Raw genomic sequence first — 26,561 nt, 5'->3', positions numbered from 1 at the left:
GACGCAAACAGTTGGGGTTCACTAATTCTATCCCAAGGGTTGCAGGATGGCGACAGGAAGGGAATCTGGCCACCCTCTCACACTACCATTGCCACATCGATAGTAACAAGGCCGACCCCGCGTTGAAGTGGCACAAAGCCCTAAGGAAATGATGCTGATGATGATGATGACTGACGAGTCGATCAGCCCGACAACGCGTCCGAGTAAACTTGTAACGAGGTAGTAACGATCAACGGGAACCTCAGAGGCGCTTCCCTATTCCTTGGAGTGCAGCAGCGACTACGTTACTTGGTTCCTGGAGCGTGCTTCGTGCTTCTCATCTGTGGCCACGGCACGGCAGTGAGGGGAATTACGGGCTGTCACGGCCTGGTTGTCGAGGAGTATTCGCAGCAGACACAGTACTGCGCGCGCCAAGTTTTTTGTAGGCCCACCCAACAATAGCCGTAATGCGTCGCTTTCATCTTTTGTCTTGATGGGTGTCAAATAAGAAACACGAAAGTGCCTAAATAATTGTAGGCGTACATTTATTTCTAACAGCACTGGAACACACTTTTGGTGACTGCGAGAGCTGGCACTAACGATAAGAGTCGTTAAGGCACTACATTGGCTCTCGGAAGGCATAGAGTTCGATCCCCTGTCCTCTCAGTCTAACTTTTGTTTCCTCTCGGTCAATTAAACAGTCCACTGCCTTCACTTCTCTTCTTCCAAGTGCACTAATTCTCCGCGTCTAACGCCCTCGACGTCTACCAGATGTTTAACTTTACTACTTTCTTTTTTAATTTCCTGCCTTGTTCAGTGGGACAATTTCTCCCACGTGCCTGAAATTCTTGATCTTGTTCCCTTTTACTGGATGGAAGGTAAGGTATCTGTAGTGAACTAAGGTGTTAAAAGGAGGTACGGGTTGCTATGAGGCTTGGGCTGTGATACCATTCCAGAAGAAACATCTATTTGCAAGGAGTCGTCGGATGGGTTCACTCACGTTGTGTGCCTGCGAAACTGATCAAAATTACTGCCGTATATATTTAATGTTAAATAACAAGTACACTGTTCTTGTACTACTGATTTTTATTTATTTCGAACAAGCTTTCGGCTTATGGGCCATCTTCAGAAAACAGTCGACTACCGTCTGAACGGGACACTGATTCTTTGGTAACCAAACATTATAGGCAAAGATAGAATCACTTGCATAGAGTGTTGTGCATCAAATTTGTTTCTTAATGTTGAAATTACACTTTACCCAATGGACTATGTTAAGCACAATAAATAAATAAACTACACAGTATTTCAGATTAAATGGTTATAAACCCTTTTCTTATTTTTATTTCTTATTTATTTATTTTTAGATATTTGTTCTCGGTTGTGGAGTTGTGTCGGATACGGTTTCAAACACTGTAAGTACTGAAATTTATCCGCCGCATTTCCATTGCCTTCTCACGTAATTATGTTAAAAGTATATGAGTCGCCTCGCACTGCTTGTGACTTGAAGAAAGGAAGATTAGACTTTAATGTCATGTCGGACACAAGATCGTTGGAGACAGACAGGCTCGGACAGAGAAGGGTTCAAATGGTTCAAATGGCTCTAAGCACTATGGGACTTAACATCTGAGGGCATCAGTCCCCTAGACTTAGAACTCCTTAAACTAGCCTACGCACATCACACACGGGATTCGAACCTGCGACCGTAGCAGGTGCGCGGTTCCAGACTGAGGCGCCTAGAACCACTCGGCCACAGCGGCCGGCGGCAGAGAAGTGAAATTGGATATGTCTTTCTGAGAGATACCATCATGGCAATTGCCTTACTCAATTTAGGGAAACCAAGGAAACTTAAATCTCGATTACCATAAACGGGAATTGAGGCACGGTCCTCCCGAAAATGAGTAGTCCATTGTCTTAATTACAGCGTCATCTCAATCAGTACGTAGAAACTTGATGTCTGCTCTGCGCATAAATTGTGAGACGCAAGTAAACGGAAAAATCAAGAATGGCTCATCATTTATTTATAATTTGTACTGTATTATAACAAGTGCAGTAGGCATTAAAAGGATACCTTCTATTGCAAAATTAAATCGTCACGTAACAGCTTAAGACATATCACCTGCTACAAAGGCCGCCGACTCGATCTCCAGCGAGGACGACTTTATTTTATTTTAACTATCAGTGGGGTGGAGCAAGCAAGAAAGTTTATTATCACGGCGTCATTTAATAACTAGCAGTTCCTTTCAGGGTCAGATGTATTCAGTGGATTCTTCTGTGGACTATATTTTTGGCGCTACAGTCTGGAACGGCGCAACCGCTACGGTCGCAGGCTCGAATCCTGCCTCGGGCACGGATGTCTGTGATATCCTTAGGTTAGTTAGGTTTAAGTAGTTTTCAGTTCTAGGCGACTGATGACCTCAGAAGCTGTCCCATAGTGCTCAGAGCCATTTGAACCATATATTTTTGGATACAACTGATTTCATGAGGACGTAAAATACACCAAACTCTAATTGAACATTTTCTGGGGCTGTGGAGAAACAGTCCATGAGTGAGATTATGTCCAAAATTTTATGTGTAGTTTAACCAGAAGACACTTTGTTTTCAACCGAAATAATTCTGTGGGAAAGCTAACAACCGGGACTAAGTTCAATAAACTGTTTACCACCTACATCGACGACGTAACATTTTTCCAACTAGATAACAGCTGAGAAATGAACCAACCCGAAATTCGCATGATGCGATTTAAGGCAGTTAGGGCAGATTTTCTGAGTTTCTGAATGCGACGCGTTCTAATGTCTCACGCCTCCGTCCCCTCTTCCGAATGGCTAGGGCTTTCTGAACGAACTTCTCTGCTGGCAGTACCTCGCACTTATGTTAAAGAGCTCAGACTCTCGATTGTATTCTTCCTCTCTTTAAGGTAAATTTTAAATTCATGCAACGATTGCAGTAGGCATTAAAAGGATACCTTGCCGTCCGGACGGTTTCCTACCCAACAGCCGTTGCGGCTGTGGCGACAGAACAGCGAGCAACAGGTGAGTTACTGCTCAGATGACAGGACATTCAGTGACGAATCACGTGTGAGTATTCCCGCGCGCTGTTAGTGCCGCGATCCACAAACAGCGGCTGTGCCTGACAGCTTTCAATAGTATTCCCTGCTGCCGTCGTGTTGGATTAATACCACTGGTAGCCCCCGCGCACTCCACTTCACATTGAGGGTCGTATTGTTCCTCGAGCACGCATCTACTCGTTGGCTTCCTACCCTGATGAGAACGGCGAACCATTTGAGATGCCCGGGGTGACGTCGGCGCTATTCACGCGTCTAGCATTTAGCAGAACCCGATACACACTGATTGTGCTGGTGTCTGTTATTGGTGACAAGTTGCATGAGTAGTGAGTACCAATTATTATACTTGTTTGGGCTCCCAAGAGAGACGGAGAGCAGTCCCCCCCCCCCTCCCATCCTCTGCCCCCGACACCCCCCCCCCCCCCCGTTTCAAGGGAAACACTCCCTTCTCTGACTGACAGACATATCAGCTTAGAATCAATTCGAAGAGACAATGTGTAATTGATTATACCTGTTTCGTTGGTTGGTTGGTTTAAGGGAGGGGACCAAACAGTGAGGTCATCGGTCCCTTCGAATTAGGAAAGGATCGGGAAGGAAATCGGCCGTACCCTTTCAAAGGAACCATCCTGGCATTTGCCTGAAGCGATTAGGGAAATGATAGAAAACCTGAATCAGGATGGCCGAACGAGGGGTTTGAACTGTCGTCCTCCCGAATGCGAGTCCAGGGTGCTAACCACTGCGCCACCACGTTCAGTGTCTGTTCCATAATTTACTGCAAAGATGAGTTTATGGCGTAGTTTCGGATGTTCAGCGGAGTTTTGACTACGAACCCGAGCGCTTACCGCTGCGCCACGACGCTGTAGAAAATTATTAATCGTAGAGAGTATTTCACCGTAACGGTTTCTTTTAACCGTCGATTTTCTCGACAATGGCTGAGAAGTGCATCTTGGTGCTTCGCCACATTACACCTCTGGCCGTGAGCTTTTATTATGCGCAGTATGAATCGAATCTGAATTTCACAATTGGCGTCCTCCCCTTGTAAGACTCATCTTATACGGATGACGTTGAAAGTATCATAGATACATACAACACAGCAGAATCAAGCTGATGATAGTTAAGGTCTGAGGTGCAAGAAAGAAGGGAAAGACGATTAGTGCTTAACGTTGAGTTGACGGCTTGTCCATTAGGAACGCAGCTCAAAATCGGATTTCGGGAAGGATAACGAGAGGAAATATGCCGGGGAAAGGGAAACGTCGGTGACATAAACAGGGATATGAAGTGGCTTCCTCCCCAATTGGAGTCCAGAACGGTGACCACTGCTGTTCGGTTTGTAAGGTACTGCCAAGCAACGTTACTGACGGAAAAATGGTTGACGTGGACGAGAAAACGTGGTCAGCCCAAACAGGGCAAGCGTTTTTAAATCAGCAAATTCCATTGTCGTACCGCTGTACTCGGGCTGCCGTTTTTGTAAGGTAACAGTGTGATGGTATTGGAAAAACGCGAAGTAATTAAAATGCCGAACATCACGCATGTTCCGCTACCTGATTTTGATTAATTCCTCTACAGGGTTCCCTTGTCCTTTCACATTCGTGGATTGGTTTGGCGTACGCGCTGTCCGTTTTGACTTCGACATTTCCTGGACGATCTACGGGTAGATCGATCTCTCTCTCGCCGGCGGGCAATCGGCAACGTTACTGCCCAGCGCTACGTCTCGCTTACCGACGAACCGACCAGTAAACGGCTATTTAGAAACTTGCTCAAATATTGCGATAAATATTAGCGTTACTGAAATGATCCGATAGCGAAATACAGGGCGGAGGAGCGGCAACGCTTGAATGCAGCTGCCAAATAAACGTTCGTTGTAAGTACACTCGGTCACGCCTTCCTGTCTCTTTAACCTCCATAAACGCGTAGCGTAAGCTTCTTTACAGCGCAGTTCTGGCCAGAATAACGCTACTTCTCGGCTGAATGACTGAAGCAGCTCGTGGGCGATTCAATACCGTAGCGGAGAAGGCATTGTCGTGGTGGAGGTGGCGCACGGTTGCGTTGTAAACTAGAGACAGTTTATTGATGTCAGCTTTCTGTCGTAAGGATCCTGCGTGCGAAAACCACATCGTAACAGAAGGAGTGCCACGCTTCTCCACAAGAGATCTCTTCTTTGACCTGGTACTGTCTCCGTTCGACCTTGGCGACACGCAACGATGCCCCGTTCCGCTAGCGGCGAAACCGCAGGTTGGACGTCCTCTTACAGCCGTAGTTCCGTCCACAGAAGTACTCTCCGGACGCCAGAGGTTAGTTGTCGTTTATTCAGTGCACTGCTGTGTACTGATCACGTGCGATCTACATCTACATCCATACTCCGCAAGCCACCAGACGGTGTGTGGCGGAGGGTACTTTGAGTACCTCTATCGGTTCTCCCTTCTATTCCAGTCTCGTATTGTTGGTGCAAAGAAAGATTGTCGGTATCCCTCTGTGTGGGCTCTAATCTCTCTGATTTTATCCTCATGGTCTCTTCGCGAGATATACGTAGGGGGGAGCAATATACTGCTTGACTCCTCGGTGAAGGTATGTTCTCGAAACTTCAACAAAAGCCCGTACCGAGCTACAGAGCTTCTCTCTAGCAGAGTCTTCCACTGGAGTTTATCTATCATCTCCGTAACGCTTTCGCGATTACGAAATGATCCTGCAACGAAGCGCGCTGCTCTCCGTTGGATCTTCTCTATCTCTTCAAACAACCCGATCTGGTACGGATGCCACACCGGTGAGCAGTATTCAAGCAGTGGGAGAACAAGTGTACTGTATGTAACCTACTTCCTTTGTTTTCGGATTGAATTTCCTTAGGATTTTTCCAATGAATCTCAGTCTGGCATCTGCTTGACCGACGATTAATTTTATATGGTCATTCCACTTTAAATCACTCCTAATGCCTACTTCCAGATAAGTTATGGAGTTTGTTCAATTTCAGAATTTCAAATCAAACACCTTTCAGCAGTCTAATTTCCAAACTGTCATTTTATTGGGCAACCAGTTTTTGCGATATATTACGCAATCTTGAGGCCCCCTGACCAAGGTGTAGGAAGATTTCAACCTCGATTCCGGTCAAAATGGGGGGGGGGGGGGGGGGCAGTGTTCAAAGCCTGGTATCTGGAGATTTTTAATACAGATCACTCCAGACATCTGCCGACAGGCGGCTACACGTGAATATGAAAGGGAATGTGCTGTGCCCCTAATGAAGATGACACTCCGGTGTTCACTTGAATCGGTTCAGGGTAACTACGGAATGCATGTGGCAAATTTGCGGACGGTTCTCCCGAATACGAGTCCAGTGCCTTAATCGTTTCACTGCCTCGTTCGCTGCTTGATTAAAGTACAGCGTCTCTATGTCAGACCCTGAGAATTAAAAAGTGTTGGATGCAGTACATCCACCGATTCTGAAACAAAATGTAAGCATTTACTGTCGTAGCGTCTCCTTAGAAGTGAGGAAACTGCATTATTATTTCGTAAAAAAAACTTAAGCGTAATTTCATTAGACTTTTCCACAAACAACGATTTAAAATCGCTCTCTAAAACATGACACTTCATGTCTCACTTCTCTTTCCGGAGACATTTCGTGATGTCCGACAGCAAAATATCTGTTAACAGTTTAAATAACTGGCCCAACGGACAAACCCCTTAATCAGAAGTTTTCTCAAGGCATTTCTAAGAAGTCAAAAGCGCAGCTTGAGGTTAACGGTTCTAAGTTAAAAGATCCAAATCATTTGACTCAAGAAAAGATCCCAGAAGTCTTTCGCCTGTAAATAAAAACGAATAATAGCTATAAGCTTTCAGCTGAATTTCTTCTGCCTTTGGCTGCCTTTGAAATTGTAAAACAATCTAAATCGAAGAGAAAATCTTTGCTGCGAACTATAAAATCGAAGACAACGATGATGACAACAAACTTAAGAAATTCAGGTGTACGTTTGCCAAAGATGGCTCTTGGACAACGATGATGGGGAAGATAAAACGCAGATTTGACCAAAAAAAAAGCCTGAGCCGATCAACTAGTCCGGGCAGTTGTGCTACTCCACAATTAAAAATACGATGACGATATTTTCATCTAATACCCGAAATTTAAAAACACATTTATTTTTATTTGCTTATTTATAGGGTTATGTATCTCGCCCAATTTACTTTTTACAGGGCCTTTCTTATACCGCACGAGATGTTAGAGATTTCTAGTGTAGACATACGTACACTAGCATCATAACTGACAGAAATACAGAAGGAAATGGTAGCAATTTATGCTGCAGTAAGGGTATAGGACAATTTACCTTATAAAAGGGTAAAAATGAAACAGAAAGCGCGAAAAAGGATACAGTTTGTTTAAATTTATGGTTGTTCGGTATTTGCTTTAGACCATAGTTTGACTAGACTTTGGTAGGTGTACTCAGACTCCTGCTGGTTCTCTGATGGCCGATTTGCGGGTGAGAGTTGTTCTGCATCGTTGGTTTCTGAAACAAGTGATCACCGTTGCTCCCTGCTCGTAATTACAAATGAACACAAGGTTCTGTCATTTTTCGATACTTGAACGGTGATAAATACCCGCAGCATTCATTGCCACGCCTTCCTGCAGATGGAACTGAGCCGGCTCTTTCGCGGGTACATTTCCCAGCGGGCTCTGAACGATAAGATTCGATTAGCAGGCGGACGCTGCGCTCAGTTTGAGCAGCGCACCGCTGCCTCCGTCCTTTTGATTTCCTAGGCCGCTGCTACACCCGCACGGGGAGCCGAGGGGCGCCATCTTACCGCCCCCTAATTCCTCACCCAGAGCTGATTAAGTTGGAGCGCTCGGGGCTGACTTCACTTAATGGGATTGCCGCAAAGCCGCCCTCCTCGTATTTCTTCTCTGGAGTGGCCACCTAAGCGCGCCCGGACCCCCGCAAGTTGGCTAGGTACGCAATTTTCGACACCGCAAAATAAATTCTTCGAGGAAGCCCCGTTCAGTTGACGGGAATGCTACAAATCTAGTAATAGGAAGCCATCTAATAGATGACAAACAATTCGAGGCATGAAGCGTACCTCGATCCCTCAAGTATCGTGATTGTTGCAAACATCTCTCGAAGTCTTCAATAAAATTCTTCAGGGTATCAGACCGCATCGTCATAATTTTAAAATGCGCCAACGTTTCGGCCAGCGTTGCAGCTAGCCTTCATCAGGCCCTTACGTTAACGTAAGGCCCTGATGAAGGCTAGCTGCAACGCTGGCCGAAACGTTGGCGCATTTTAAAATTATGACGATGCGGTCTGATACCCTGAAGAATTTTATTGAAGAAGACAACGGCCGCGGAAGCCTACGCTTACATCTCTCGAAGTATTATTGTGTCTCTCAATATGCGTCACGTCATCAAGGAATGCTCCCGTTTCATAGATAAGATAAAAGTTCATAAGAATGTATACTGTCCAGTCACTGATCTTACTTTAGAAAAGCTGTAATTCCAGTTGGTAACGGGAAATTAAAACAATCCTAAGATGAATATGTGCTGTTCACCCGACGTCGTCTTGCAGGTACTTCTCCAAGTAGTTGGGCATTTTAGCTGCTCCATCACAATACAGATATTCGCTAATGAAATTCGACGTAAATAACAAAAAATGGTTCAAATGGCTCTGAGCACTATTGGACTTAACATCTGTGGTCATCAGTCCCCTAGAACTTAGAACTACTTAAACCTAACTAACCTAAGGACATCACGCACATCCATGCCCGAGGCAGGAGTCGAACCTGCGACCGTAGCAGTCGCGCGGTTCCGGACTGCGCGCCTAGAACCGCTAGACCAACTCGGCCGGCCGTAAATAACCCAACAGAGTTTAAGAAGAACAGCCATTTTCATTCCTATAACACGATAAGCGATGTTTATTACCCATCTTAAAAGTGACGGTGGCTCAGAAAGGAACTCAATATGCAGTAACAAAAATTTTTGATCACTTGCCCAATAACATAACATGTCTGACATGTAGCGAAGCAAACTTGAAATGTAACCTAAAATCATTTCTTCTGGACAACTTCTTGTATACCACGGGCGAATTTTTATTTAAAAAATGTAGTCTGTAAAAAAAACTAGATTTTAACTGTAATAGCGTGAATAGGACTAAAATGTATGTTAATTAACGTTCAAACTGACCACGTATACATATCCTGTAAACTGACTAGTTCCACGTCATTTTGATAAAAGATGTCGTTCAAATCATGCACGGAACTCTGTAACGAACTAGCCAACTCACAATCCTAACGGTAAACAAGTACTGAGTGCCTCAACAGTGAAGGAAGGTACTACGCACAGCGGTGAGATATGTGCTAAACTTACAGGATAAGGGGGTTGGGGTTGGGTTGTTTGGGGGAAGAGACCAAACTGCGAGGTCATCGGTCTCATCGGATTAGGGAAGGACGGGGAAGGAAGTCGGCCGTGCCCTTTTAAAGGAAGCATCCCAGCATTTGCCTGGAGCGATTTAGGGAAATCACGGAAAACCTAAATCAGGATGGCCGGACGCGGGATTGAACCGTCGTCCTCCAAAATGCGAGTCCAGTGTGTACAGGATAAGGATTCGCATCACTGACAGCACTGAATTCTGTGATGAGTGATTTGAATTTGGTTGCAATTGTACGGGAATAATCAAGTGTTTCTTTGTTGTAGACTATTTGATACATGATATACGGACGTTTAGACCCTCACCTGCTAAATACCTACAGTCGTTACCAAGGTGCCCACAGCGGGTAAGAGAATACTTTACCTAGAAAGGGGTTAAACAACCACGCAATTGGAACGTTCCTTAAACCTCCATTCTGTACTCGTGTTTGGAAGGCAAGTGAAAGTAAAAGTGTCGTCAATCCGGAGGCTGGATTGAACAACATAGTGTCTGACAAGGCATGGTATTTTTTGAGACGATATATTCATGTCTTCTACCGACGTATGAACGGACCTACCACTCGCAGTGGGAGCTACAATTTATCGTAATTTCCCAATCAAGGTATCGCCTGACACTTTTCACATTAACATCTCAACCTGTGCCTTCATTGGCACAATCTTCAGGGCCCCATGCACGTACCTAGATTAGTCATCTAAACGTCCACGTCATTATAGGGATCTCTGATTTAAACTGGCTTTCGTAGATTTCTAAAACTTCTGTGCAAACATGGACACTCCGCACCTCTAACGACAAGACTGAACCACAGAAACTTGAAAAATCAATGGCAGAGGTGAAATAACCGACGAGTGATACAAAAAAGCTTAGGATAGGCTCAGGATCGAACCCCAGACTATTGGATTAGTAGTCTGATTCTTACCCACTAAGCGTCTGATTCATACTTTTTATTCTTTATATAGTTATTATTTTTCTGTTTTCACTTCGTTGACAGAAATACTCCTGCTGGAATGCGTAAGAGACCATCATTTAGGAGAATAAAGCAAGTCACAGGATTTCGAAGTTAGGCTGACGTTTCGAGATGTTTTCAAAGGTGTCCCAGACTAGAAATTCGACCTTTTACTTTCGGGTTATCGATCTCGTCCTCCATGAGGAAACAATTGAATTAGACTACTGGGCTGCTTAAAAGAAATTAAAACTGAAGAAGACGTATGTGATTCCAGTGATAGAAATATAACGAAGGGAAAGAAAAAGAAATGCGGCTCCACGCTGAAAAGTCTAAAAATGGTGTCCACGAAGGCTCTTCCATGTAACCTTGGCAGGAGCTCAGTTTAAATGTCAGTTCATTTCTTGATCCTAGTTTGTGACATATCACAGTGTAACCGCATAGTGCTGTCAAGCCTAACGAGTTCTTCTGAAGTGTCACGGAGCGTAAGTGTTGGTGAATTTGGGAAAGAAAGGGAGGAAGATAGTGAAACACCCAAGAAATATGCACCAGCCCTATTTGCGGCAGAATAACTTGTTAGCCTGTCCTTTGGCTGTGGAGCCCCTGTCTTGCTTTATGCGTTTCTCTGCCCGTTGGAGGTCCTTACGGCACAGTCTCCGTACGCCCATCACTATACTGGCTGTCTGTCGGTGACTCGGCAGTTTTCGCACGACCTTCGCGGGCAGCCGCGGGAAGTACCGCGTTTGATTCGCATTCCTGTTGTCAGCTTCAACAGCTGTATGTACGGGGCAAGGTCGAAAATGCGAGGTCGAGAGTGCGAGGTCAACTGCCAGTCAAGGCTGGAGTCCCGCGCCCGTTAGATCAATAGGCGAGCGTCCAGATCGCCATCTCGCCACCAGTTCGAAGGCGCTCTCTGGCGGAGTCAAATATCCTAACCTGTCTTATTTGTACTTACACTGTTGGTTTCGTATTCAAACAGCCCTGAATAGTGTACGGTGAATAAAGAAATTTACGCTCTAATTAATGAGTAATATTGTAACTGCTTTGTTTTACGACCGCTGTAGGTAAAAAAGGGATTTTTTTTGTAGAATGCCCGAAGTAAATGTATGTCCAGTATGGTTATGGCTTTTTCTTGGTAACCAACCGCGGCTGGTAAGATGATCAGCCGGCAGCCAGGAGGTCAAGTTTTGCAATATCCCTGATCTTGACCGGTATGTTTACGGGGTCGGCATGCTAGTCTGGGTTTGGCAAAGTTAGTGGTAGAGAGTGACCGGGTGCCTCTCCTCTTCTTCTTCCCTCCCCCTCCCCCCCCCCCCCCCCCCCCGGCACGGTAGTTGTATACCCCATCTGTCTGCCGGTAGCTCATCCCATGTAAAAGCGTGAGAATGTTTTCGAAATGTATGCGAATTGTGTAACTGAGGTTGGACGTGGATACCAATCCGGTATTCACCTAAACTGATGTTCGAAACCGCCTGGAAACCACATCCAGGCCGTCCGACACACAACCCTTCGTCGTTAATCCGGCGAATGGATTCGATCCGCTGTCAGCGCGTCTCCCCGAATCCCTTAAAACGGCGTGTTAACGTGCGTGGCTATCCGGACGGATAGGGCAGGACTGTGCATAATCTATTTCTTTTACACGTTCTTCCTCGTCATTCGTTTGACGTGTGTTATCTACCATACTAAGTCCAGCAAAACGGAGAAACGAAGTCAGTGCCGATCACAGCTAATGTTGAGCCTCGGAGCATTGACAAGATGCTAATGCTACTGGTTCGCGGTCGCTTGCCTCGGATCTGACAGCGGTATCTTTATGTAGTAGAAATGTCACATTCAGCTGTGTTCATGGGTTTCGTTTTATTTGCAGTCGATTTCGGTGTTACATTACAAGATCTTCAGGACCCTCCGTGGTACACGTCGATGACTATTACACATCTCGTTTCTCTTCCTGCTTATGGTGTCAACGGCGGCAGTATATTAACTAAACTCGGAATTATGTAATTACACAAGCTGCGACATGACGGCGAATGGAACATTGACCCAGAAATGTAGAATAAATTTCATTTATCTCAAATCTATGGTCACGAACTTGTATGTCTTCAGACTACCGGTTTCGGTCAGCAGTGACCATTATCAGCTCTGTTTCATACAAAACATGTCTTAATATAAAACGGACCTGAAGATGGTCACTGCTGACCGAAACCGGTAGTCTGAGGACCTACAAGTTTGTGACGATGGACATGAAATAAATGAAATTTATTCTACATTTTTGGGTCACTGTTCCATTCGCTATCATGCCACAGCTTGTGTAATTACCTACAAGTTACATAATTATTTATGGCTGAAGTTGCATGACTGCAGTCATTGTACACATTCCAATTTCCTGAACTCGAGGTAATGGCGCTAATGACCTCGCCGTTTAGCGCCATAAAACACTAGGCACTAACTAAACAACTAGTACTAACATAAGCGGGAAAGAAGGATAAGCACAACGGACAACAGTTTTTTTTGTACCCTGTCTGAGATGTATAATGATGACTACCAAGTATCCAAAAGATCGCGTAGGATCACAGAGGAGCCTGAAGATTGTGTAACGCAACACCGAAATACATTGCAGATAAGAGCTATAAATACAGCTAAAGGTGTCATTTTTACTACATAAAGATATAATAACAACTGTTATTAATCGACAAACGGATGTATGGAGATTGTGGACGAATTGTCTGTTAAGTGTGCAACTACATAGTATACGTGGCTGTGATATCCGTGTGTACAAGGAAATGTGGTGTTATTTTGTTGTAAAGGATCTTGAAATGAATGAAAAAGCGAAGATGAAAGCTTCTATCAAATGGGGTGCTCCTCTAGAATATTACCGAGGGGTTCACCTAATTTAACCATCACCATCAACAATCGCATACGTGTTGTTTTCATGAGACGAACAGAGAGAGGAGTTTAGTATTTAATCGACGACAACGGCGCATGGTTTCGTGATCAGGTGTTGCACGCCAACAGCTCTCCTCATCTTGTTGCCCAAGTTCTACCCCCACAATGATACAGACGTCAGCATCCGAACCGAGCACAACCGCGTTCGTCTGCGTCAGCGACCTTTCACGCGGAGGCAGTTGACGGAGGGGAAGAGATATCAATAAAGCCTTTGTGGAGAAACAGTGCGATGATAACTGCTTCCTTAAACTAAACATCAACGAATTTGTTAGTTCAGCTGTCATATCACTATTTCGTTACGATGATGATGATGTCGTCCCATACTCCGGGGAGCGTAGTGGACGATGCGGGAAACCCGCACCGCCGTACTAGGCAAGGTTACACCCGTTATAATGTCTCCGCTGCCAACAAATCAGATAGCAATCGCACGGGATCAAGTTTTAAAGCGGGTAAAGTTTGATACGGAACGTAGTTATGGTCAGGGGTTGGCTGCTGGTTGATTCTTTCACGAAGTGGTTTAATATGGGGGAAAAATATTGTTAACTTCGGAGCTAAATTCTTTCCGATCTTTGAGTGACTTCAAACTATTAAATGTACAATGTACCCTGCCCAATGATTTTCTTAGCACTGACAAGTGGTTATGTAAGACTGTTAGACGACAGACCACGTTTTAATCCAGAATTTTCAAGGAATATGCGAATGACGTCATATTCTGGAAAGTACTTTTAAAAAGAAATACGAAAAACCAGTGAAATGTTATATGCTATAATGTATTCCGTGCCCATGAGAAGATGTTCTCGCTGTCATCATCGACTGCTTTTTCGCCTCGGAATGTAAATACAAGCCCCACTACGAGGCTCTAACACTAATGCAAGTAATCTAGATCATGTTTCACATATACGAGGCAGGGCGTGCGCAGATTGCCAGTGTAAATGTTTGCAACTTTAATGCCGCGTAGGTTCTGTGCGCGAGGGAAGGAAAGCGCGCTGCCACATAAATTTCCACTGCCGCTTTGCGGACCGTTGGCGGTGACACAAGAGCCAATTAATATGTAAGGTAGCGAACACTGACGGAAGGCGTTGCGACACAGCGAAAGGTCTGCCACGTGAGGTGAGGCAACCGCAGAGTGCAGCCGGATGCACCAGGCGTGTGTGTGTGTGTGTGTATGTGTGTGTGTGTGTGTATGTGTGTGTAGGTGTCGTCTGGGCGGCTCCTAGCCGCAGGTATCTTATGCGTGCTGCACACTGAACGACTTTCTCGGCGAGCTAATTTGCGTTCATTACGTCTGCATAGCGGGTTGTTAGTAGGAGCTGCAAATAAGTTTCACTCCATGGAAGACACCCACTGTATATACACTGTGTGAGTCACCACTGGTGTAATAAGCCCACAGCAACTACAGACATCGCTTCAGAATCTCGTGTCAGACTACTGAGGATGTTATAAGTGTAGCTGCAATGCTGTCACCGAAGTGTAAGGAAAACGAATAACTGTTTACCGATGTGATCACTTGTAGGCGGCACAGAAGGTAGCTGTCATTTCTTTTAAATCATAAACTAAACCAAACACCGCCCGAACAGGCCTTGGAAGGCCAAACGGTACCGACCGGCCGCCGTGTCATCCTCCCACAGGCGTCACCGATTGCGGATATGGAGGGGTATGTGGTCTAACAACCCTACCACAACAAAGGTCAAAAGTTAATTATGATTGTAGTGTTGCTCACGCTGCTAAATATTACATTTTCGGGCAACAACAAAGTTATATTATGTGGAAGGTGTCATTAGAACACAGTTAATAAAGTCATTTCTTGAAATAATGGATAAACTAGGCACTCATCTTTTCGTGTTTCCCACGCTGGTCTCGTTGTGAACTCATGGCTCAATCGTCGAAAATCTAGGTAGTGATGATTCCAACCTCGGATGCAAAGAGGCCTAGGTGTTATTCTGCGATATTCAAAAGTTTTATAGATGTGTTTCATAAATCATTCTTGAAGTTTAAACTTTTGCAAGTTAGGACAATGGTGATGTAAAAAAGTAATCAGCACTCCGAATTTAAGTTACACTTCTTTTTTATTACTTTCGTTGCAATTTCACTTAACTCGTTCCAAAAAATCAGTTCACAGTATAAAACATACTTGCAAATATCTTCCTCACTGTTAAAGTTCACATTTCATAAACTGACTACAATTTCCATCTTTTTAACATGACGACCAAAGCTTGACCCTCTAATAAGCGCTTACGCGCCCAAAAATCAGAGTTACAAGTACGTCAAAGATCATAGTGACAAAAGAAAGAATACACATAACAATAATATCATTGCAATATATACATATCGATGTATCGAAGTACCTCTACGTTAATGAAATCAGGTCTGAATGTTGTCACACAAATATGTTAACTATTTTACAGAAACACAGTAGAATATTGCTGGTATCGAGAGGTTGAGGTGAGGTGCCGTAATGGTTACGTAATTCAAGTATCATTACAGTGGTCAACACAACGCTGTCCCGGCTGTATGTCAGTTTACGAGACCAGAGCCGCTACTTCTCAATCAAGTACCCCCTCAGTTTGCCTCACAAGGAGGGCTGAGCCGGCCGCGGTGGTCTCGCGGTTCTAGGCGCGCAGTGCGGAACCGAGCGACTGCTACGGTCGCAGGTTCGAATCCTGCCTCGGGCATGGATGTGTGTGATGTCCTTAGGTTAGGTAGGTTTAAGTAGTTCTGAGTTCTAGGGGACTGATGACCACAGCAGTTGAGTCCCATAGTGCTCAGAGCAATTTGAACCAAGGAGGGCTGAGTGCACCATGCTTGTCAACAACGCTCGGTAGACCGGATGGTTACCCATCCAAGTGCTAGCCCAGCCCGACAGCGCTTAACTTCGGTGATCTGACGGGGACCGGTGTTACCACTGCGGCAAGGCCGTTGGCTTTTAAATCATAAGACAACAAAAAATATTGTAGATATTATCGTATTAAGAATGTGCAAACTGAAACACCTGGCGAAAGTGTCTTGAAAGTGAAACTGTATGATGCTGCATCAGTACTGTGGCTTGCTCTCGACTGTAAGATCGAAAACATTTGACTATCACGTCTCCCTTGCCCGGCGTCTCCCACCTGGTGTGACTGTCTCCGTCGCAACGTCTTCCTGCAACAGCCATGCAGCATCGCTACTCGATTGCTGCTGGAGTACATATCGTCAAACGTTAGACTAATTCGGCACCGCTCTATAAAGTGGGCACATAAATTTCAAACAAAAAAAATAATGTTCAAATGTGTGCGAAATCTTATGGGACTTAACTGCTAAGGTAATCAGTCCCCTAGAACTTAGAACTACTTAAACCTAACTAACCTAAGGACATCACACACATCATGCCCGGGGCAGGATTCGAACCTGCGACCGTAGCGGTCGCGCGGTTCCAGACTGAAGCGCCTAGAACCGCAGTGATGTATGGAGGAGATGTTACAACATGAGGGTGTTTTTCGTGGATAGAGTATGGCGTCCGTAATGCACTTGGGAAACCACTAAATGGAGAAGGATATGAATGCATTTTACGGCTTATGTAACTTGAAGGATGAGGGGAGAGAAAGGAAATGAAAGGGAAGGAACTATTGATGTCAGCTGCATCGGAACTTTATGCGGAATGAGCGGCGACGAGTGAAAATGTGTGTCGGACCAGGGTTCGAACACAGGAACTCCTGCTTACTAGGAAGCTGCGTTAACTACTGCACCATCCAGAGACAGTATTTATCGCAACTGCGCGGACTACCTGGGCACACCTCCCAGCCGACCCACACTGCAACCTACCCCCTCCCATCCGCAGTCCCTGTTCAGTGCGAATGCTTTGTTACGTTCGACCTCCAGCGGGAATCTCAAAGTAGCGAGCGTGGAGGACATGGATGGGGGCTGCAGATATGTGGCGCTAGGTGAGGATGTGGGTTGGCCGGGAGGCGTGTCGAGATGGTCTGTGCATTTGCGATAAATACTGTATCCGGATGGCGCAGTGGTTGACGAAACTGCCTCGTAAGCAGGAGATCCCAGGTTCAAATACTGGTCTGGCACATATTTTCACTTGTTGCTGCTGATTTCGCATTAAGTCCCGATGCAATTGACATCACTAGCTCCTTTCCATTTCTTTCCTTTCTCCACCCTCCATGTTCAGTTTACATAACATTTCGAAGCATTGTGTGCTGGTTACAGCAGAGGGACAGTTGGGAGACAATGAATGTACCAGCATGACAATTCACGCTGTCATAAAGCGGCATCTGTGAGACACTGGTTTGTGGACAATAATATTCCTGAAATGGACTGGCCTGCCCAGATTCCCGACCTGAACCCAATGGAACACCTCGAAATGGGCTGGAGCGACATCTTCCTGCAGACGCCAGCCTCCAAGAGCACTACAGTCTCTAGTGTCGGCTCTTGAGGAAGAATGGGCTGTCATACGTCCACAGACATTCAGACATGTCATTGAAGGCAGAATCCAAGTCGTCGTAAAGACGAAGGGTGGGCACGCCCGACTTTAGTGTCCATTGGTAGTTGTCCAGATATTGTGATTACGAAGGCTTTCCCGGCGTCATAATTGATAATATTCTTCTCGGGTGTGCAGCCGGATCATAACGTCATCTTGACACAATATTTCAGCGGTCCAACTGGCCGCCATCTTCAGGTGAGAGTGCTGCTACACGATCACAGTTCCGGCGAGATCCTGTACCAGCACTCTCACCTGAAGATGGCGGCCAGTTGGACCGCTGAAATATTGTGTCAAGATGACTTTATGATCCGGCTGCACACCCGAGAAGAATATTGTCCAGATATTTTTTACCTGATAGTGAACGTCAGGCGGGCCACTGACTGTTGGGTCCCAAGAGGGTTAGGAGAGACAGCCGGTGTGAAACCGGGTCGGCTCAGGGCCTCTTATACGAAGAGAGTTGTGTCTGCCACGGAGGTGTGTCGGCGGTCCCTAGACGGAGGACAGCCGACGAGCTCGGCTGCGCAGCTGGCGGCGTGTCGGCGTCCCGCGCCGCTGGTGCGCGCTGTCGCAGATGCTGCGCCGCGCCGCGGACAGCGGGGCTTTGTAGCAGTCCGCGCGGCTGCAGGCGGCGCTTTTGTGGCGCGTAACATTGCTCGCCATCTGCCGGCCGGTTACATCCGGGGCGGAGCGGCCCTCAGAACACGGCCGCCGAGATTCAGTTCAGTCTGCTCCGGCCCAGGCCGCTATGAAATATTTATGAGCGGAGCTGCCGGCAGTCCGGGCCTCGCGTGACTCCACTCGCGATGCCCCGCACACGGCGCTTCACACATCGCACACGCACAAGCTGGCCTCAAAGGGCCCGCGCTCGACGCACCACAAACACACAGAGATGTCTACACGTAGGGGAAAATCGGGCTAACTGATGGCCCCAGCTGGTAGTGAGTCTCGCGCATCCCGGGATGCCGAGCGTATATCGGGTACAAACTGGGGCTGTTCATAATCTATCGATATATCTACATCTACATACATACTCCGCAATCCACCATGCGGTGCGTAGCGGAGGGTACCTCGTAGCACAACTAGCATCTTCTCTCCCTGTTCCACTCCCAAACAGAACGAGGGAAAAATGACCGCCTATATGCCTCTGTACGAGCCCTAATCTCTCTTATCTTGGTGGTCTTTCCGCGAAATGTGAGTTGGCGGCAGTAAAATTGTACTGCAGTCACCCTCAAATGCTGGTTCTCTAAATTTCCTCAGTAGCGATTCACGGAAAGAACGCCTCCTTTCCTCTAGAGACTCCCACCCGAGTTCCTGAAGCATTTCCGTAACACTCGCGTGATGATCAAACCTACCAGTAACAAATCTAGCAGCTCGCCTCTGAATTGCTTCTATGTCCTCCCTCAATCTGACCTGATAGGGATCCCAAACGCTCGAGCAGTACTCAAGAATAGGTCCTATTAGTGTTTTATAAGCGGTCTCCTTTACAGATGAACCGCATCTTCCCAAAATTCTACCAACGGACCGAAGACGACTATCCGCCTTCCCCACAACTGCCATTACATGCTTGTCCCACTTCATATCGCTCTGCAATGTTACGCCCAAATATTTAATCGACGTGACTGTGTCAAGCGCTACCCTACTAATGGTGTATTCAAACATTACGGGATTCTTTTTCCTATTCATCTGCATTAATTTACATTTATCTATATTTAGAGTTAGCTGCCATTCTTTGCACCAATCACAAATCCTGTTCAAGTCATCTTGTATCCTCCTACAGTCACTCAACGACGACACCTTTCCGTACACCACAGCATCATCGCACAATGCTATCCATCCTATCCAAAACATCATTAATGTACATAGAAAATAACAGCGGACCTACCACACTTCCCTGGGGCACTCCAAATGATACCCTCGCCTCCGATAAACACTCACCATCGAGGACAACGATATCGATACCTCAGAAAATAACGATATACGGCGTCATTTTTTTTCACCGTGTACAAATTCTACGGATTGATCGACGAGAGAATACGGAACAAAAAAGGAATAACGAAACTATACCCAGATCGCATGGTTTCCATGCTAGAGACTGTGGTGTCACCGCCAGACACCACACTTGCTAGGTGGTAGCCTTTAAATCGGCCGCGGTCCATTAGTATACGTCGGACCCGTGTGTCGCCACTGTCAGTGATTGCAGACCGAGCCCCGCCACACGGCAGGTCTAGAGAGACTTCCTAGCACTCGCCCCAGTTGTACAGCCGACTTTGCTAGCGATGCTACACTGACAAATACGCTCTCATTTGCCGAGACGATAGTTAGCATAGCCTTCAGCTACGTCATTTGCTACGACCTAGCAAGGCGCCATTACCAGTTTATATTGAGGTTATAACATGTACCGTCAAGAGCGATGTACACCAATTGTGGATTAAAGTTAAGTATTACATCAACTACGTACTTTATTTACTAGACTCAACTCCTTTAACTGTTCCAGACCTCACGCCAGTCTGCGTGAGCTTAAACGCGTGCATTTCGGCCTCCTCTAGCAACACGGTGTTGGCTCTTCTGCCAACACTTCAGAGACCATTTATTCAATCATACATTGTTCCAGAGACTGAGGTGTAATACGCGCTGTACCCTGCAGTCACAGTTACAATATGTGCTGAAAATGGTTTCCACGTGCCTCAGCGCATACGTGTATACGCCGTAGCTGTCTCACACGTTCACATCGGCCAGGCCACATGCCAACAGTGTCATAGGCAGCATCAATACGCTGCTCCAGTGTCTCCACGCCTGGAATCGGCTCGGCACACACGATGCTGTTGAGATGGCTTCGTAACCATAAACCGAAAGGGTTGAGATCCGATGAATGAGCAGGCCGTGCACCTCAACCCTCTCGTCCGATCCATCGACCAGGGAAGACACGATTGAGATGTCTCCGACGTTAACGGCGAACTGGGCTGGGGCACCATCATGTAGCAGCCTTCGAATCATGAATGGCTCTTTTTGCAGGAGGGGATGCAAAGTCACCCGCAAGGAACGTCGGTAGTTCTGGTCTGTTAGGCGACGTGGAAAGAAGACTAGTCCCAAAATACGATAGCCAGTTATCCCGCACACACATTCCAGCTGCACCGATGACACTCTTCCTTCGCGAAGTATGAGACTTGTGTGTGTAAGTGTGTCTGATATGTATAGGTTACATCATGTCCAGTATGAATAAGACGTGTCTCAGTAGTTTGTTTCACACATAGCAAATGTTCTAGTTCTCTTGCCTGGTTTCTCCTAAAGATATCCCTCTCGCTGCATAAAATAACGCTCGGTAGATGTGGTGCTGTAACGGTGAGAATCGCAGGAAAATCCGTAACTCCCTTTCGGTAAAAAGTACATAAAATTTGTTCCAAGAGACGCCTTTTTTTTCTATGCTGTGCTTCTTGCCACAGCACTATTAATTTTACAAATATTACACACAATGGCTTTGAGGTTCGCCGATGACATTGTAATTCTGTCAGAGACAGCAAAGGACTTGGAAGAGCAGTTGAACGCAGTGGACACTGTCTTGAAAGGAGGATATAAGATGAACATCAACAAAAGCAAAACGAGGATAATGGAATGTAGTCGAATTAAGTCGGGTCTGGATAGTGCAGTAGTTAACGCAGCTTCCTAGTAAGCAGGAGTTCCTGTGTTCGAACCCTGGTCCGACACACATTTTCACTCTTCGCCGCTCATTCCGCATAAAGTTCCGATGCAGCTTTCATTTCCTTTCTCTCCCCTCATCCTTCAAGTTACATAAGCTGTAAAATGCGTTCATATCCTTCTCCATTTAGTGGTTTCCCAAGTGCATTACGGACGCCATACTCTATCCACGAAAAACACCTTCATATTGTAACATCTCCTCCATACATCACTGCGGTTCTAGGCGCTTCAGTCTGGAAGCGCGCGACCGCTACGGTCGCAGGTTCGAATCCTGCCTCGGCCATGATGTGTGTGAGGTCCTTAGGTTAGTTAGGTTTAAGTAGTTCTAAGGGAATTAGATTAGCGAATGAGACACTTGAAGTAGTAAAGGAGTTTTGCTATTTGGGGAGCAAAATTACTGATGATGATCGAAGTAGGGAGGATATAAAATGTACGCTGGAAATGTCAAGAAAAGCGTTTCTGAAGAAGAAAAATTTGTTAACATCGAGTATAGATTTAAATGACAGGAAGTCGTTTCTGAAAGTATTTGTATGGAGTGTAGCCATGTATGGAAGTGAAACATGGACGATAAATAGTTTGGACTAGAAGAGAACAGAAACTTTCGAAATGTGGTGCTACAGAAGAATGCTGAAGATTAGATGGGTAGATCAGATAACTAATGGGGAGGTATTGAATAGAATTGGGGAAAAAAGGAGTTTGTGGCACAACTTGATCGGTTGGTAGGACATGTTTTGAGGCATCAAGGGATCACCAGTTTAGTATTGGAGGGCAGCGTGGAGCGTAAAAATCGTAGAGGGATACCAAGAGATGAATACACTAAGCAGATTCAGAAGGATATAGGTTGCAGTAGGTACTAGGAGATGAAGAAGCTTGCACAGGATAGAGTAGCATGGAGAGCTACATCAGACCAGTCTCAGGACTGAAGACCACAAGAAGAACAACACCACACCATGGAGTGCTTGACACTCGTGAATCATAACAGATCAACAGCATTTTACAGTCTTGCTAATCGTACGCCACTACACTTGGTTCCCGGCCGCGGTTCTTTATTGGAAACATTCGGGCGCAGGCCAGGATCAAGTACTTTTTCAGCTTTCGTCAAGTTCGACATAATTCAGCGATTTAAAATTCGTACCACCCATGTGCCTATCCCACCACAAGCGAGCTTCTGTCTCGAGCGTTTTAGCCGCTAGCAGTCTCGGAAACCTCGTGGTCACCTTAGATGGTCGAACATTGTTCAGCCAACAGCAAGCGAGGACGCTGTTTCCAGGAGGTTTGTGACGCCGCAAATGGTCATGTCAGCACCACCACTGTCTTCTACCCAGGCAGTATGTGTTGTGCCATATTGCACCATATTACGATTTACCGATATCGCTTTAAAGTAAGCTTTACAAGATGACGCTAATGGGTCTTTACGGTGTGATGTTGTGTTTGTTTTGGACGATGATGAGGAAAGGGATAGGATGAAATGCGGCGACGGCACACAGCCTCCTCCCCTCGAATAGTACAGAGAGAGCTGCCAGTCTTAACATTTCTATCAGGCGACAGATCACTCTCAACAGTTTCAAATGCCCTCATTTCATGAGAGAGATTTGGAATCTAATCCAGGTCATTGGCGCGAAGTCTGATGACCAAGAACTTCAGGTCACCAGCGTTCCTCCCCTTTGCCGCGAGGGCAAAGCAGCCAACGGCACTTGGTGCCAGGCCGTTCCCCGTTCCCCATCCAGGTACTGGCAACGATGTATTAAACGAGGCAAGACCCTCGGCAACCCTGGTGGTGTGCAGACATTTGCCACGCCCGCCGGACATTTGCCACGATTTTACCTGCTCCGAAGGGTTGGGTCCCTTGTCTCCCCCCTCCCCCCCCCCCCTCCTCCTCCTCATCGTTTACTGAGCCTTTCTGCTGGTTTACTTAACATAGAACCAGCATCTCTTTGGATTTTCCACCACATTTCTAGAGAGAGTTTCGTTGCGGAAACTATTAAATGCATCTCGCATTGAAATCCGCACCAAATTTCGAGCCTCAGTAAAACTTCGCCAATCTTGGAGATTTTGCGTTCGTCTAAATTATACGTGCCTTTTTCGGTGCTCCTGCAGCAGCTTTCTGTCGTGTTTTGTGTACCATGGGGGATCAGTTCCGTCTCTTATTAATTTATTTGGTATGAATCTCTCAAGTGCTGTTGATACTATTTCTTTGAACTTAAGCCACATGTGGTCTTCACTTACATAGTTTGGAAGGATTGGAGACTGTCTCTTACGAAGACGTCAACCGAATTTTTAGCTGCTTTTATAAATAGATATATTTCGCGTTTAGTTTTGGTGAATTTCTTTGTTACGGAATTGAGCCTCGCTACGACTGTGTGCTCACTAATCCCTGTATCCGTCGTGATGCTCAGGATTATTTGTGGCTAACACGTGAAGTGTGTTTTCGTAACCATTTACAATTTGAATGGCCTCGTGAACTAATTGTTCAAAATAATTTTGAAAAAAGCATTTAGAACAATGACGGAAGTTGTTTTCTATCTACAGTAGGGTCTGAAAATGTATTTTTGTCAGCATACGGAAGGTAGATTGAAGTCACTGCCAACTATAATTGTATGAGTAGGGTACATATTTGTGATGAGACTCAAGTTTTCTTTGAACTGTTCAGCAACTGTTCCATTTGAGACCGGGGGTCGGTAAAAGGAGCCAGTTATTAATTTATTCAGGTTGTCGAATATAACCTCTGCTCATACTATGTCAGAGGAACTATCTGCTTCAATGTCGCTTGTGAGCTGGAACAGATATTACATTATTTTTCCTTAAGTTGTGCTTCTTGTTTACGTTGTAGTGCAGATCATTACAATTAAGGCTTATCCCTCCAAAACCTAGGATGCTCTCTCTGTGACCCTGTAAATACCAGAGCTAAACAATGTAGAACAACAACGTACGTTACAAGCATAGCATTCTGTATTACTTCATTTCCTTATTTCTAACATTTTAAAATTGTACGTCGACTTTAGATGACATGTCAATCATAGGTGTTCTTACCTCTATTTAGTGAACGTATTTTCAGTCATGTTCTGAACATTGTCCGGCTACACTTTATTAACTAATGTTTGTCACACATTCACATACCCATTTCTTCTTTCCTTGTTGTCTTTTGGGCATGCAGTTGTAGTAATTAAAGTAGGCACAAATGCAGTGATCAAAAAGAAATGATTAGCGTACATTCGCATTCACTTTACATCGTTCCTTTCCTGTTGCTCCCACGGCAATGGACTGTTTCTATCGCAATCAGTGAGCGCGAATGGAAGCTACCATACAGACAGAGGGATCTGTATTTATACCCGGCAGAACTAATTACATACTGACATAATCGTCGGTATTGTTTTCGTTTCCCAAAAGTTATAAATATTTCGGTTTCGGAAAAGAAGCTCTGTATTTGGCCAAGATGTCGAAGAAGAAGGTCCCTTACGTACTGCTTGTATCGAGTAAGATGTGGAGACAGCGGTTTCAAAGCGGACAGAAGAAGTACGAGGAAGGGCGTCCCTTACCTGAGGGATCGCTACTCAAGCTACCTGGCGAAGGGGCAAGTGTGGCAAATGTCCGGCGTGGAAAATGTCCGGTGTGGCAAATGTCCGGCATTCATCCTGGTTGCGTACCGAATCGACACGTGAGGTGTCGCAGTGGACCAAGTCACGAAACTCTTCACTGCAATTCCTCGACTTTTTCATTAATCCTTCCGATGTCTTCCGTGGGCCCTGTGACGGTCACGTGACGAAGACTCGTCGTGGGGGTTAGTGTTTAACGTCCCGTCGACAACGAGGTCATTAGAGACGGAGCGCAAGCTCGGGTTAGGGAAGGAGTGGGAAGGAAATCGGCCGTGCCCTTTCAAAGGAGCCATCCCGGCATTTGCCTGAAACGATTTAGGGAAATCACGGAAAACCTAAATCTGGATGGCCGGAGACGGGATTGAACCGTCGTCCTCCCGAATGCGAGTCCAGTGTGCTAACCACTGCGCCACCTCGCTCGGTGAAGAAGACTCGTCGTGTACATCGCTTAATGGCTCTAGTGTTTCGCTGGCAGGCTGCTGTTGGATGGAAGGAGGTTTCACGAGCTATGGGACCGTTGGCGATTCCCGGAGCCCCAGCTGTCTACGGCCAGCAGCTGCGGCTCGGCCACGCACGTGCCGGCAGGAGAAGTGCGACAAAGGCCGCCCCCAGCGGCGCGCGGCGCCCATTGTACTCGCTATCTGCCGCACAGCTGTTGGCGCACGTTCTGACAGCTCTCAGATTAGCCGCGGGTGTGTCCGCCCATGTGGCAGGTGCACCACAGCCGAACCGTCAGCAGAATCCCTTTCACCGCTCACGTCCTCCAAAGTGAGATATACAGCGGCCAGGCGTGACAGGCAACGTATGAGGGTCGCTCAACAAGTAATACAACACATTTTTTTCTTAAAGCAAGCTGATTTTATATATAATTTACGTACACCACATTCCAGAATGAGATTTTCACTCTGCAGCGGAATGTGCGCTGATATGAAACTTCCTGGCAGTCTAAAACTGTGTGCCGGACCGAGACTCGAACTCGGGAGCTTCTGTGAAGTTTGGAAGGTAGGAGACGAGGTACTGGCAGAAGTTAAGCTGTGAGGAGGGGGCCGTGAGTCGTGCTTGGGTAGCTCAAATGGTAGAGCACTTGCCTGCGAAAGGCAAAGATCCCGAGTTCGAGTCTCGGTCCGGCACACAGTTTTAATCTGCCAGGAAGTTTCATATGAGCGCACACTCCGCTGCAGAGTGAAAATCTCATTCTGGAAACATTCCCCAGGCTGTCGCTAAGCCATGTCTCCGCATTATCCTTTCTTTCAGGAGTGTTAGTTCTGCAAGGTTCGCAGGAGAGCTTCTGTGAAGTTTGGAACGTAGGAGACGAGGTACTGGTGGAAGTAAAGTTGTGAGGACGGGGCGTGAGTCGTGCTTGGGTAGCTCAGATGGTAGAGCACTTGCCCGCGAAAGGCAAAGATCCCGAGTTCGAGTCTCGGTACGGCACACAGTTTTAATCTGCCAGGAAGCAGTGCAGAACTGGTTACTCACACGCGCCCCTAGC

General features: G+C 46.1%; 1 protein-coding gene and 1 pseudogene across 1 annotated transcript in view; one reads left to right on the top strand and one right to left on the bottom strand.

The window, feature by feature from the left end:
* The window catches only part of LOC126481741 (puratrophin-1-like), a 728,422-nt gene that overhangs the window by 615,099 nt on the left and 86,762 nt on the right, over nucleotides 1–26,561 (top strand). The window lies entirely within an intron of this gene.
* On the bottom strand, nucleotides 16,125–16,242 carry LOC126482789 (5S ribosomal RNA; annotated as a pseudogene).

Source organism: Schistocerca serialis, chromosome 5 (genome assembly GCF_023864345.2).
Source record: "Schistocerca serialis cubense isolate TAMUIC-IGC-003099 chromosome 5, iqSchSeri2.2, whole genome shotgun sequence".
NCBI classification, from domain to species: domain Eukaryota; kingdom Metazoa; phylum Arthropoda; class Insecta; order Orthoptera; family Acrididae; genus Schistocerca; species Schistocerca serialis.
Note: the sequence above shows the minus strand (reverse complement) of the source record. Positions and strands in the feature narration are given on the sequence as shown.